The 13,934-nt window shown below is 37.5% G+C and overlaps 2 long non-coding RNA genes across 2 annotated transcripts; both read left to right on the plus strand.

Annotated features, from left to right (window-relative positions):
• The first annotated feature begins 336 nt into the window (after positions 1-336).
• LOC149829152 (uncharacterized) lies at positions 337-1,697 on the plus strand. The gene is made up of 2 exons (XR_016434202.1): positions 337-575; positions 1,425-1,697. It is a non-coding gene; the product is annotated as an uncharacterized LOC149829152 (long non-coding RNA).
• A 9,644-nt stretch (positions 1,698-11,341) lies between these two features.
• Positions 11,342-12,962, plus strand: LOC149829153 (uncharacterized). Its single transcript, XR_016434203.1, has 2 exons — positions 11,342-11,786; positions 12,642-12,962. It is a non-coding gene; the product is annotated as an uncharacterized LOC149829153 (long non-coding RNA).
• The last annotated feature ends 972 nt before the right edge of the window (positions 12,963-13,934 follow it).

Below are 13,934 nucleotides of genomic sequence, written 5' to 3' on the forward strand. Positions count from 1 at the left end.
TGTTAGTGTTTTACACAAGAAAAGTCGATACACGCTTTTAGTGATTTTCTGGGTTTTGTGTGGCTGATGCACATGCACACACATCTTAAATAAACCAAAATGCCAAGATAAAGCTCCACAGTAAGTATTTGGTAAGAAAGGGCATGCGTTTCTAAAACTTCTACCAACTCAGCTTTCTCATAAAAGAGGGTTGGTGGGAATGGCAGCTGATGACGGTGCTTATCCACCAATACATACCAACTGGGATAAGCCTTATCACAACTTTAAGTTAGATCTCTCTCTCTCTCTCTCTCTCTCTCTCTCTCTCTCTCTCTCTCTCTTCTTGTAAAGTTAACATTCAAACAAGACGACCATGTTAGTCAAAGTAGTACGTCTATAAATTTCCCACTTCTAATGAACCTCATCTATAAATTTCCAACTAGTAATATACCTTACCTGCAAGTGAAGAGAGACAGAGATTACAACCCAACACAAAGCCATGGGATGCAGGTCATCAAATATAGTGAATGTCATGGGGGTGGCTGTCATCCTCTTCTTCCTTGTTGGATCATCCATGGCTGCCAGTCGTTGCAAAGGTATATATACATCATTCATGCACATCGATATAACAATCTTCCTCCTTTAACTCCTGTTTGGATAATGTCCTAGGCTTTGCATGTTATCAGCTAGAACATGAAATCGATCAGCTAGTTTCTTGGATACATGGTTACTTGGCATTAGAGCTGCAAATGGATCGGATACAGGCAATTTCTTGCTAGATCCGAATCAGCAACTGAAATTTACTATCCAGATAAGATCCAATACAGTAGGGCTAAATTAGGATCCAACATATTTGTGGTAATAATCGAACCTGTGATGAAAACAATAAAAACTAGGCTCTTTACATGAAAGAAAGTTTGTTTCGAATTAAAATACGGATCAAAATCCAATCCCAAATGAATTCCCATTTAGCAAAGCAGAATGCAATCCAAAATCACATTTGGATCTTATTATTGGGTCTAAATCTGAAAGTAATATGTTGGATTTGGATGGGTTGTCTAATTATATCCTGCCCGCTTGGAGGCTAGTTTGCATGTTTTCTCTGAGCTTCGTGAAGTATAGGGACATGTTGGGGCATTATGCTGCTCCTCACATGGAAACATTGCATTTTTTTCTCTTGAGAGAGAGAGAGGGGGGTGGGGGGAAGGCCACTCAACCTCATAGGTAGTAGTATGGCAAAAACTGTGCTAGTGAAGCCATAGATTGGATCTTGCTTATTGGTCGGATTCATCTACCATAACTTATATCAACTCTACTGTTGAGGGTTTACTCATGAAGTTGCACCAAATCACTTGTCTTAACATTGTAATTGTAATTATTTTGGTCATTAATCTTTTGCTTCAAGACCATGAGTTGCTAACATGAGATACAACAATTGGATGCAGGTAAGAGTGCATGGCCAGAACTGGTGGGTACACAAGGAAGCTTAGCCTTAGCCATTATTGAAAGGGAGAACCCCAATGTAAAGGCTAGCTTTGCGCCGGGGATAACATGTGCTACTAAAATTTTTCTCTGCAGCCGCGTTTGCGTCTATCTTAACACCTATGGAAGGGTGGCTCAAACCCCTACCGTAGGATAAATGACTCTTAAATATGTAACAATGTTACTTATAATTACTAAATAAGTGTGCTTGTTCACCATTTATGTATCAGCAAAAATATTTAATAAATAAAAAAGTTTGCCAATATCATGGATGAGTTTCATAAGCCTTGCTGGTAATGATGATTCACAACAATAGTATAGTTGGAACTCGCTTGAACATAAATAATTGCTATTGGTGCTTGAACATGAATAACTGCTATTGGTGCTTGAACATGAACACCCACACTTACATGACCTATTGTGGCTATTTCTACATGAACCACTTCTTGTATAGTTTTTGTCATATTTTATTTAACATCTTATAAATATAAGGATCTATCCATTTCATCCTTTATGGTGAGTTGTGCTGATTCTTCAGGGCCCTCTTGAAGAGCCAGTCAAAACTTGCTAGAAAATTGTTATCATCCATTTTCTTATTCACTTTGTGGAAGAGACATTACCACAGTTCTGGTCATGGCCAATTTCAATTGCAGGTTATAACAAACTTGTGATACAACCTTTTCTGATCCCATCTTTATCTTCCTCAGGGAGGGCAGATTGACCTTTCTTGGTTCTTTCAGGGAGAGGGTCTGAAACTGCATGGTTTAATCATCGTCTATTCTGCATTTTTCTGCTATGTTCTGCTCTCTTCTTATCTCTCTTCTATCTCATTTATAATTTCTTGTTGTGAATTGTTCAGTAGGTGACCTCTCGTCATCCTATTCGTTGTTAATCTTGTGCTGAATTCTTCCTATCAGTAATAAAATTTCTCTTTCTTTCAAAAACAAAAAGATAGAATTCAACAATATTAAAAAAAATATATCTCACTTTTAAAGATATTTGGTTGGTGTCAAATGTACGATGATGTTACCCAATATTGTATGTATAATAATAATAATAATTATTATTATTATTTTATTATCATGCGAGGGCAAAAGTCCCCCAACTTGTGGTCTACAACAAAATTAGTGTTGAGAACCGCAAAAGACATTCCAGTTTAGGGGCAATATTGTATGCATTATTGACCCCTAAATTTAGGGATGGTAATGGACAGGGGTAGGGCATAAGTTCTCCACCCCCGCCCCATGTAGTAACTCAAACCTCCATCCCCACACAAAGATGTATATTATCCTCCACCCCCGGCTTCATCCCTGTTTCATGTCCTTCAACCACAGTCCAAATGGGGGCGAGGTGGGGCTCCATTTCTTCTTTCTCTATTGTCACCCCATAGAAGGATAGGGGATGGGGCGAGGCGGGGATTGGGACAGAGATGGAGCAGGACTGGGGAAGCATAAGTCCATGAAGTTCGGTTATTAAACAGTATGGTTTTATGAAATTTTATACCAAGCTAGGCTCGTAATTAAAAATTTAGTTAAAAATAAAATCAAGTTTATTTTTAAGTTGATTTCTTTGATTAAGAATTCTTTTGAACTCCACTGATTGGAAAATCTGAAGCAAATAATGTCAACCAAAGTAGAAAACGTTGGGCCTATGCCTTAAAAAAATGTATCATGATAAGGCTTATCCCTATTCCATATAGGGCTATAATTTGTTGAGCCAGTCAAACATTAGCCATCAGGTGTGGCCCTGACAGTGGACCTGCCGACACCCCACCTTACCCCATTTTGAATGAGAATGGAAGACATGAAACATGGATGTAGGCTGGGATGGAAGTTGAAATCAAAACTCATGCAAGTATGGAGGCGGGACCCCGCTCTGCCTTGTCTCATCCCCGAAGCCCGTTAGTAAAATAACTAAAATATCCTTAATGATTTAATAAAATTCCCGTCTTTGGGTTGCCGCTTCTCCAATAAGCTCTCCTTCCTCTACTTCCTCTGGTCCGTGTTCAACCTCCTTCTTTAAGGATGGTAATAGGATACATGGTTACTTGGCATTAGGGCTGCAAATGGATTGGATACAGGCAAATTCTTGCTAGATCCAAATCTGCAACTGAAATTTACTATGCAGATAAGATCCAATACAGTTGGACTAATTAAATTAGGATCCAACATATTTGTGGTAATGGTGGAACCTGTGATGAAAACAATTAAAACTAGGATCTTTATAAGTAAGAAAGTTCGTTCCGACTTAAAATACTGATGGAAATCCAATCCCAAATGAATTCCCATTTAGCAAAGCAGAATGCAATCCAAAATCACATTTGGATCTTATTATTGGGTCTGAATCTGAAAGTAATATGTTGGATTTGGATGGGTTGTCTAATTATATCCTACCCGCTTGCAGGCTAGTTTGCATGTTTTCTCTAAGCTTCGTCAAGTATAGGGACATGTTGGGGCATTATGTTGCTCCTCACATGAAAACATTACATTTTTTTTATCATCATAGAGAGAGAGAAAAAAGAAGGTCACTCAACCTCATAAGTAGTAGTATGAAAAAAACTGTGGTGAAGCCATCGATTGGATCTTGCTTATTGGTCGGATTCGTCTACCATAACTTAGATCAACTCTACTTCTGAGGGCTTTCTGATGAAGTTGCACCAAATCATTTATCTTAACATTGTAATTGTAATTATTTTGATCATTAATCTTTTGCTTCAAGAACATGAGATGCAACAATTGGGTGCAGGTAAGAGCGCATGGCCAGAACTGGTGGGTACACAAGGAAGCTTTGCCAAAACCATTATTGAAAGGGAGAACCACAATGTAATGGCTGCCTTTATGGGAGAGCTAATATGTGCTACTAGAGATATTCGTTGTGACCGCGTTTGCATCTTGCTTAACTCCCATGGAAGGGTTGCTCGCACCCCTAACATACAATAAATGGCTCTTAAATATGTAACAATGTTACTTATAATTAATAAATAAGTGTGCTTAATGACCAATTATGTATCAGCAGAAATATTTAATGAATAAAAAAGTTTGTCAATATCATGGATGAGTTTCAGAAGACTTGTTGGTAATGATGATTCACAACAATAGTATTGTTGGAACCATATTGAACATGAATAACAACCATTGGTGCTTGAACATGAATAACTGTTGTTGGTGTTCGACACCCACACTTACATGACCTATTGTGACTATTTCTACATGAACCACTTGTATAATTTTTGTCATATTTTGTTTAACACCTAATAAATATAAGAATCCATCCATTTCATCCTTTATGGTGAGTTGTGCTGATTCCTCAGGGCCCTTTTGAAGAGCCAGTCAAAACTTGATGGAAAATTGCTTCAATCATCCATTTTCTTATTCAATTCGTGGAAGACACATTACCACAGTTCTGGTCATGGCAAATTTCAATTGCAGGTTATAACAAAACTGTGATACAGCCCTTTTGGATCCCATCTTTATCTTCCTCAAGGGGCCAGATCAAAGTTTCTTAGTTCTTTCAGGGAGAGGGTCTGAAACTGCATGGTTTAATCATCGTCTACTATGCATTTGTGTGCTATGTTCTGCTCTCTTCTTATCTCTCTTCTATCTCATTTACAATTTCTTGTTGTGAATTGTTTAGTGGGTGATTTCTCATCATCCTATTCGTTGTTAAGTTTGTGTTGAATTCTTCCTATCAGTAATAAAATTTCTCTTTCTTTTGAAAACAAAAAAAAATATTATACAACAATATTAAAGAGAAAATTATCTCACTTTCAAAGATATTTGGTTGGTTTCAAATGTATGATGATGTTACCCAATATTGTATGTATTATTATAATAATAATAATTATTATTATTATTATTGTCATTATTATTATTATTATTATTTGATTATCAAGCAAGGAGAAAAGTCCCCTCTCCCTGTGGCTTACAACAAAATTAGTGTTGAGAGCCGCAAAAGACTTTCCAATCGATGGGCAATATTGTATGCATTAATTGACCCATAAATTTGGGGATGGCAATGGACCGGGGTGGGGGACAAGGTCTCCACCCCTGCCGCATGTCAAAACTCAAACCTCTATCCCCACACAAAGGATGGATTTTAACCTCCATCCCGGCTTCATCCCCGTTTCATGTCCTTCAAACCTAGTCCAAATGGGGGCGAGGCGGGGGAGGGCTTCAATTCACCTTGCTCTATTCTCACCTCATAGAAGAATTGGGGATAGCGCAGGGCAGGCCAAGGCGGGGATCAAGACAGAGACAGAGCAGGATGGGAGAAGCGTAAGTCCATCCCACCTCCATCCCCTTACTGGGATAAATTTTAACCTTCATGCTCACCTCCATCCCCGTTTTGTGTCCTTCATCCTCGATCCAAATGGGGTGAGGTGGAGCCCGATTTACCCCAATCCTCTGCCATCCCTAGCTAAATTAACATATAGCCCTTCGTTGCTTTAGTTCTATGTACCTACAAGAGTAGGCCTACCTCCCATTAATCCAAAGAAGGTTAAGTTGTCCCATCATTTATCCTTAGCGTAAGACATCAAGTTGGGTATGTGATGGGTAGTGGGGTACCCAACACAAGATGGGCTACGTTTGGGCATCCTTCTGCAGCTTGAAGCATGATAAGTTTTAATCTAACTTAACTAAATTAATAATGAGCTAGATTTCAAGTAGGGCCTAGATCGCATTTCAGTGGTGCCTGGCCTACTCACCTATTTACCAACAAGGCTTAAGGGTAAGATTGAATCGTCATCGATGAGACACACTGAGCATGGACCCTATACTCATCCACACACTCACACAAACACGGTATGCAATATTGGTGCATCCAACAAATATCGTTTTGGCATTTGTCACTGCTCAGTGTGTAAAGGTTATGAGAGATATAAGAGACACTCAACACATGCAAATAACACACAAATAGTTTAAGCGGTTAAGCAATGTGTGCCTACATCCATAAAAAGGTAAGAACTCGCTTTATTTTCTCTCTCTCCCACTCTCCCTCCCTCTCTCTCGCTTTACACAATTTTGCAGAGACTCAATTAATATACAAGTCTATTACATGGATCAATAAAGGAAGTCTTCTCATAAGATGGACTTCCTAATCTGCATTGAATCCATGTTATTATACTCATTTGGGATCCAAGTCTCCATACAGGGTGGGGCATGCCACTCTAGTGGTCTTGCCATATTATGGAAAGGCCATCTTGAATCACTTGTTATCTTTCTTGTCTGAATGTACTGCCCTACTAATATATTGCTCCTACATGGTTGTCATACTGTAGTGTGACTTCTTTCTATAAGTGATGGCTGATATCAACACTTGTCCTTCTAATCTCTTGTGTTGCAATTCTTGCTTCTCCTGCTTTTTTGAATTGTTGTTTTTCTTGACCACTTGTCTAATTCTCCAAATCACCAGGATCAAGATGAGAAACACTAGGATCAGCAATTTCCTTCTCATGCCACCTCAAGTTCAAGATGCCCACCATCTTTGTGTCATCTCCCTGAACACGCCCTCTCAAGCCAATCGCCATGTCATGGAGATTGAACTTGCTACATAACGAATAAAATCTGGGTCCCACAAGAGCTTTAGTAAATATATCAGTAGGTTGATCATCAAAGGGAATGAATTTGACTTGAATTTTCTGGTTGGCAACTTTTTCATCTACAAAGTGTGTCTGTTTTAATATGTTTTGTTCAGGCATAAAAAATAAGATTGGCAACAAGATATAATATGCCAAGATTGTCACACCATAGGGTAGGAAGAGATGTTTGATGTATACGCAGTTTTGATAGAGTCATTAGAGTCATTTTATCTATTGCTACTAGTTAGGGTGGCAAATTCTATAGGTAGATGTTAACAATGTTTTTTTATATGGTTTCTTAAAGGAAGAGATATATATGTCTCAACCTCCTACTTTTGAAAGTAAAGAGTATAAATATCATATATGTAAACTCACTAAATATCTTTAGTGTCTTAAATAAGCCCAATGTGTTTGTTATAAAAGACTTAGGGATTATTTGGTTGGACTTGCTTTTATGGTATCTAAAGTTGGTTCCTCTTTATTTATTAAGAAATTTTCTCACTCCGTAATATATGTTCTGGTATACATGGATGATATTATCGGTAAAGGGAGCTCACAACAAGAAATAAAATACTTTATTGACAACATTGTTAGAGAATTTAGACTTCATAAGTACATATCGTTGTAATGTTTGACCTTCAAAAGAACATATCATGGTAACTATTTTTTGATGCACAAAAGGTGGATGGGTAAAAAGTCAATTTATTTTAGTACGAAAATAGGTGTTATTTAGCTTGAATAGTACAATCAATTATAAGATTTAGCATTCAGATTTACAAATTGATTTGTTTACATAATGAAACCTTACACGAAACTCACATGACATGAGTTTTGGTAATCCGACAGTGGAGGAAAAACACAAACAAGGTAGATGCAGCTGATGGTGGCAACAATGCTCTCACTGAGCACACGACGGCTAAGGGTGCTTCAACGATAGCTTACAGTAGCAAAGGGTGTGTCGTCAAGGAGAGCTCCTATTACCGTAGATGGTGCATCGTCTAAGAGTGATCTGGAACGTTTATGGCAAAATATTGAGAGGAGCTCCTGTTACAGTAGAGGACTTTATTGTTTAGGGCAAAAACAGAACGTTATTCTTCCTTTTTTAGATGAAAGATATTTTTATCCTTTTCTAGAATCATTGTTTCATGGTGAGAAAGTGTACTTAAGTCTTTGCAATCGCACTGGACTCCGATGCTAACTGATGTTGACACACACGGGAATATGAGCCCCATGTGCTTACATATGTGGTGCTCATTTGAACCGCCAAAGACTCTGTTCAGTGGGGGAGAAATATAACCTGCTTCTTCTTGCCACTAGACCTGTGGCGGGTGGTGAGGGTTTCATTCCTACGAGCATCATTCCCTTGCATTAATGAGAGAAAGGGATATAAGCCCTTGCTCAACTGCAGCTTGGTGAGTTCTGGGGTAAGTGTGTCCCGGGAGTATGTGTATGGGTTGTTGTAACTAAATTATCTTAGATCCATTGGGATTTGTTGAGTTGGTAAAAGATTCTGCTGTAAAAAACTATCTTTATCTTGATACTACCTAATAATAAAAACAACACTAATCCGATTTCACAATCTAGTTTACTAGTGATGCATGCTTTTGTATGTGTGTCTGTGTTCATTTACAGTTTATGGTTTCAAATCCAACTATTCTAAACAAACTAAACAGTTAATCAACCAGACAAAACACAGATTTCAGTTTGAGGCTGTGTTTTAGAGACTTGAATCTCAAAACTGTGGATCTTCATGATTTAAGTGGGCTTTTTGGAGAGCTCAGATCTGGGGTTTTGAGCTCAGCAGTTTGCAAAAAGTTGAGATCTGGCGTGGAACCATGTGCCCATGTTAGTTTTAATAATTTGTATTTGATGTAATAGTGGCCTTCAAGATAAAAAAAACTTTAGGTTAATTATGCATTTTAGAAAGTTGACTTAGACCACCTTTTTTCGATAGCTCTGCCTTCCGTAATTATTATCAGTGTCCCAAAAGCGTAAAACTTGACCACTTTTTTGAAAAATAGTCTTAAATTTCTTGATTGATAATTCTTTGAAAATCAAAAGTTGGAGTGCATCATCGCAAGCATTGAATAGCTTGAAAAATAATAATTTACGACAAGCTGCCCAACTTATCAGCTACTTACAAGAAAAGTAGCACGACACACACAGTTCAACTTAAATGACTTATGGTCAACTGTGTCTTTGAAATATAATGGAAAAAACCAACAGCTACGTGTAATCATCAATATATTGGGCAGCTATTTGTAAATAGATGATAAATTCGCTGGTGTTTTTGTAAATTACTCAAAATCAAAGTACAACGCGTTCGGGAACAAGCATGACAGCCTTGGATGCCACTTATCTTCATCCTAAGATGAACGACATCTAAGGCACGTGTGCAATGTATTCATATTAGGGGTATCAATGGATCGAGGTATGACTCGATCCCCACCCGTACCGGATTCTATAGGGTCAGCATTTGGTTACAAAGAACAGGGTCCCCGATTATTTATTCGGGTCAAACCCATCAATTTCGATTATTAAACAATATGGTTTTATGAAATTTTGGGAGTGGGTGATTGAGTCTAGGTTGAGAAAGGTTGTCATGATATCGGAGAATCAATTTGGTTTTATGCCTGGAAGATCAACTATGGAAGCTATACATCTTCTTAGACAACTTATTGAGAGAAATAGAGAGAGGAACACAAATTTGCATATGGTTTTTATTGATTTGGAGAAGGCAGATGATAGAGTACCTAGGGACGTTCTCTGATGAACAATGATGAAGAAAGATGTTTCTCTCAAGTACATTAGTATAATTATAGATATGTATGAAGGAGTAGTAAAGAGTGGTTGGGTTACATCAAGGATCTGCTTTAAGCTCTTTCCTATTTGCTATAGTGATTGCGGTTGAAGAAAAAGTTTTATAGGACGACTATTAGGCCCGCTTTACTATATGGTACAGAATGTTGGGCTGCCAAGAGACATCATACTCAAAAAATGAGTATAGCTGAGATGCGTATGCTGAGATGGATGCGTGGAAATACAATAAAAGATAAGATTTAGAACGACGAGATACGTAAGAAGGTAGGCGTTTCACCCATTGAAAATAAGATGAGAGAATTGTTTACGGTGGTTTGGACATGTTCGGCGAAGGCTTAATGATGCTCCAGTTAGAAGGATGGAGAAATGGAAAAATATATTAGTTAAAAGAGGTCGGGGTTGGCTTAGGAAGACGTGGATGAAGGTGATAGGAAAGGATATGAATGCTTTAAACCTCAATGAGGACATGACATTGGATAGAAATGATTGGAGGAGAAGGATTCATGTGGAAGACCCAGAATGATTTTCTTTTTTGGTTCATATCGCCGACCCCAATTGTTTTCGGATGAAAGCGTAGTTGTTGTATGGTTTTATGAAATTTTATACCAAGCTAGGCCCAAAATTAAATATTTCCTTAAAAAATAAAATCAAGTTTATTTTTAAGCTGATTTCTTTGATTAATTATTCTTTTGAACTCCACTGTTTGGAAAAGCTGGAGTAAATAATGTCAACCAAAGTAGCAAACGTTAGGCATATGCCTAAAAAAACGTGTCATGATAAGGCTTATCCCTATTCCATCCATGTAAGGCCAGAATTTCTTGAGCCGGTCAAAAAATTGGCCATCAGGTGGGGCCCTGGCAGTGGACCTGCCGACACCACCCCCACCCCGTTTGTTTATGCATCTTTGCATCCTATATTTGATAAACTAACAAAAAATGCCTCTTTTCCCTAACTTTGTTTGTATCGGACAAGGGACAAACAAACTAGAAATAGCCCCAAAGATGAAGCTATTTATTAATCGGGTGTTTTCTGAATTTTTTCTTTACTATGTAAGAAAAGTTTTTTTTATTTTTTATTAATTTTATTGGCGATATTTTCCAATAAAAAGGTGGGAAGAATAAAAAGTTCAATATCTCATTATAAAAAATTAGAGTTATTTTCCTGTTTTGAGCCCACTACGCAGACTGTTACACCAAGTATCCAGAGCATATCCAATGATTGGGCCCGAGTACTTTACAAATTAAACTACTCGGTCCACACAAAACACAGAAAATCGCTGTGCATTAACGATTTTCTGTGTTTTGTGTTTTATACAGAATATCACCGTCCGCGTAGTGATTTTTGGTGTTAGTGTTTTACACCAAAAAAAATAGCTACACGCCTTAGTGATTTTCTGTGTTTTGTGTGGCTGATACACATACACACACATCTTAAATAAACCAAAATGCCAAGATCAAGAGAAAGAGAGAGTATTTGGTAAGAAAGGGCATGCGTTTCTAAAACTTCTACCGACTCAGGTTTCTCAAAAAAGTGGGTTGGTGGGAATGGCAGCTGATGACAGTGCTTATCCACCAATACATACTAACTGGGATAACCTTATCACAACTCTTGACTTTTTCAGTTTCTTCAAGTACTAGTTAGATCTCTCTTTATCTCTCTCTGGTTGTAAAGTTAACATTCAAACAAGACGGCCATGTTAGTCAAAGTACTACGTCTATATATTTCCCACTTGTAATGAACCTCATCTATAAATTTCCAACAAGTAATATACCTTAACTGCAAGTGAACCTCTTAAAGAGAGAGATTAGAACCCAACACAAAGCCATGAGGTGCAGGTCATCAAATATAGTGAATGTCATGGGTGTGGCTGTCATCCTCTTCTTCCTTGTTGGATCATCCATGGCTGCCGGCCGCCTCGATTGCAAAGGTATATATTTATATACATGCATATGTCATTCATGCACATCGATATAACAATCTTCCTCCTTTTAACTCCTGTTTGGATAATGTCCTAGGCTTTGCATGTTATCAGCTAGAACATGAAATCAATCATCTAGTTTCTTGGATACATGGTTACTTGGCATTAGGGCTGCAAATGGATGGGATACAGGCAATTTCTTGCTAGATCCGAATCAGCAACTGAAATTTACTATCCAGATAAGATCCAATACAGTAGGGCTAAATTAGGACCCAACATATTTGTGATAATAGTGGAACCTGTGATGAAAACAATAAAAACTAGGCTCTTTACATGTAAGAAAGTTTGTTCCTACTTAAAATACTGATCGAAATCCAGTCCCAAATGAATTCCCATTTAGCAAAGCAGAATACAATCCAAAATCACATTTGGATCTTATTATTGGGTCTGAATCTGAAAGTAATATGTTGGATTTGGATGGGTTGTCTAATTATACTTGCTCGCTTGCAGGCTAGTTTGCAAGTTTTCTATGAGCTTCGTCAAGTATAGGGACATGTTGGGGCATTATGATGCTCCTCACATGGAAACATTGCATTTTTTTCTCTTCAAAGAGAGAGAGAGAGAGAGAGAGAGAGAGAGAGAGAGGCCACTCAACCTCATAGGTAGTAGTATGGCAGACATAGATTGGATCTTGCTTATTGGTCGGATTCATCTACCATAACTTAGATCAACTCTTCTTTTGAGGGTTTTCTCATGAAGTTGCACCAAATCATGTCTTAACATTGTAATTATAATTATTTTGATCATTAATCTTTTGCTTCAAGACCATGAGTTGCTAACATGAGATGCAACAATTGGATGCAGGTAAGAGCGCATGGCCAGAACTGGTCGGTACACAAGGAAGCTTTGCCAAAACCATTATTGAAAGGGAGAACCACCATGTAAAGGCTGCCTTTGAGGGGGATCCATTTTGTGCTACTAGAGATATTCGCTGCGACCGCGTTTGCATCTTGCTTAACTCCTATGGAAGGGTTGCTCGCACCCCTAACATACTATAAATGGCTCTTAAATATGTAACAATGTTACTTATAATTACTAAATAAGTGTGCTTGATGACCATTTATGTATCAGCAGAAATATTTAATGAATAAAAAAGTTTGTCAATATAATGGATGAGTTTCAGAAGCCTTGTTGGTAATGACGATTCACAACAATAGTATTGTTGGAACTAGCTTGAACATGAACAACAGTTATTGGTGCTTGAACATGAATAACTGCTATTGGTGCTTGAACAAGAACACCCACACTTACATGACCTATTGTGGCTATTTCTACATGAACCACTTCTTGTATAGTTTTTGTCATATTTTATTTAACATCTTATAAATATAAGGATCTATCCATTTCATCCTTTATGGTGAGTTATGTTGATTCTTCAGGGCCCTCTTGAAGAGCCAGTCAAAACTTGCTAGAAAATTGTTATCATCCATTTTCTTATTCACTTTGTGGAAGAGACATTACCACAGTTCTGGTCATGGACAATTTCAATTGCAGGTTATAACAAACTTGTGATACAACCTTTTCTGATCCCATCTTTATCTTCCCCAGGGGAGTCTGATTGACCTTTCTTGGTTCTTTCAGGGAGAGGGTCTGAAACTGCATGGTTTAATCATCGTCTATTCTGCATTTTTCTGCTATGTTATGCTCTCTTCTTATCTCTCTTCTATCTCATTTATAATTTCTTGTTGTGAATTGTTCGGTAGGTGACCTCTTGTCATCCTATTCGTTGTTAATCTTGTGCTGAATTCTTCCTATCAGTAATAAAATTTCTCTTTCTTTCAAAAACAAAAAGAAATAGAATTCGACAATATTAAAAAAAATATACCTCACTTTTAAAGATATTTGGTTGGTGTCAAATGTACGATGATGTTACCCAATATTATATGTATAATAATAATAATAATAATAATAATAATAATAATTATTATTATTATTATTATTATTATTTTATTATCATGCGAGGACAAAAGTCCCCAACTTGTGGTTTACAACAAAATTAGTGTTGAGAACTGCAAAAGACATTCCTGTTTAGGGGCAATATTGTATGCATTATTGACCCCTAAATTTAGGGATGGTAATAGAGAGGGGTAGGGGACA

Source organism: Nuphar pumila, chromosome 9 (genome assembly GCF_984573655.1).
Source record: "Nuphar pumila chromosome 9, dmNupPumi1.hap1.1, whole genome shotgun sequence".
In the NCBI taxonomy this organism is placed as follows: domain Eukaryota; kingdom Viridiplantae; phylum Streptophyta; class Magnoliopsida; order Nymphaeales; family Nymphaeaceae; genus Nuphar; species Nuphar pumila.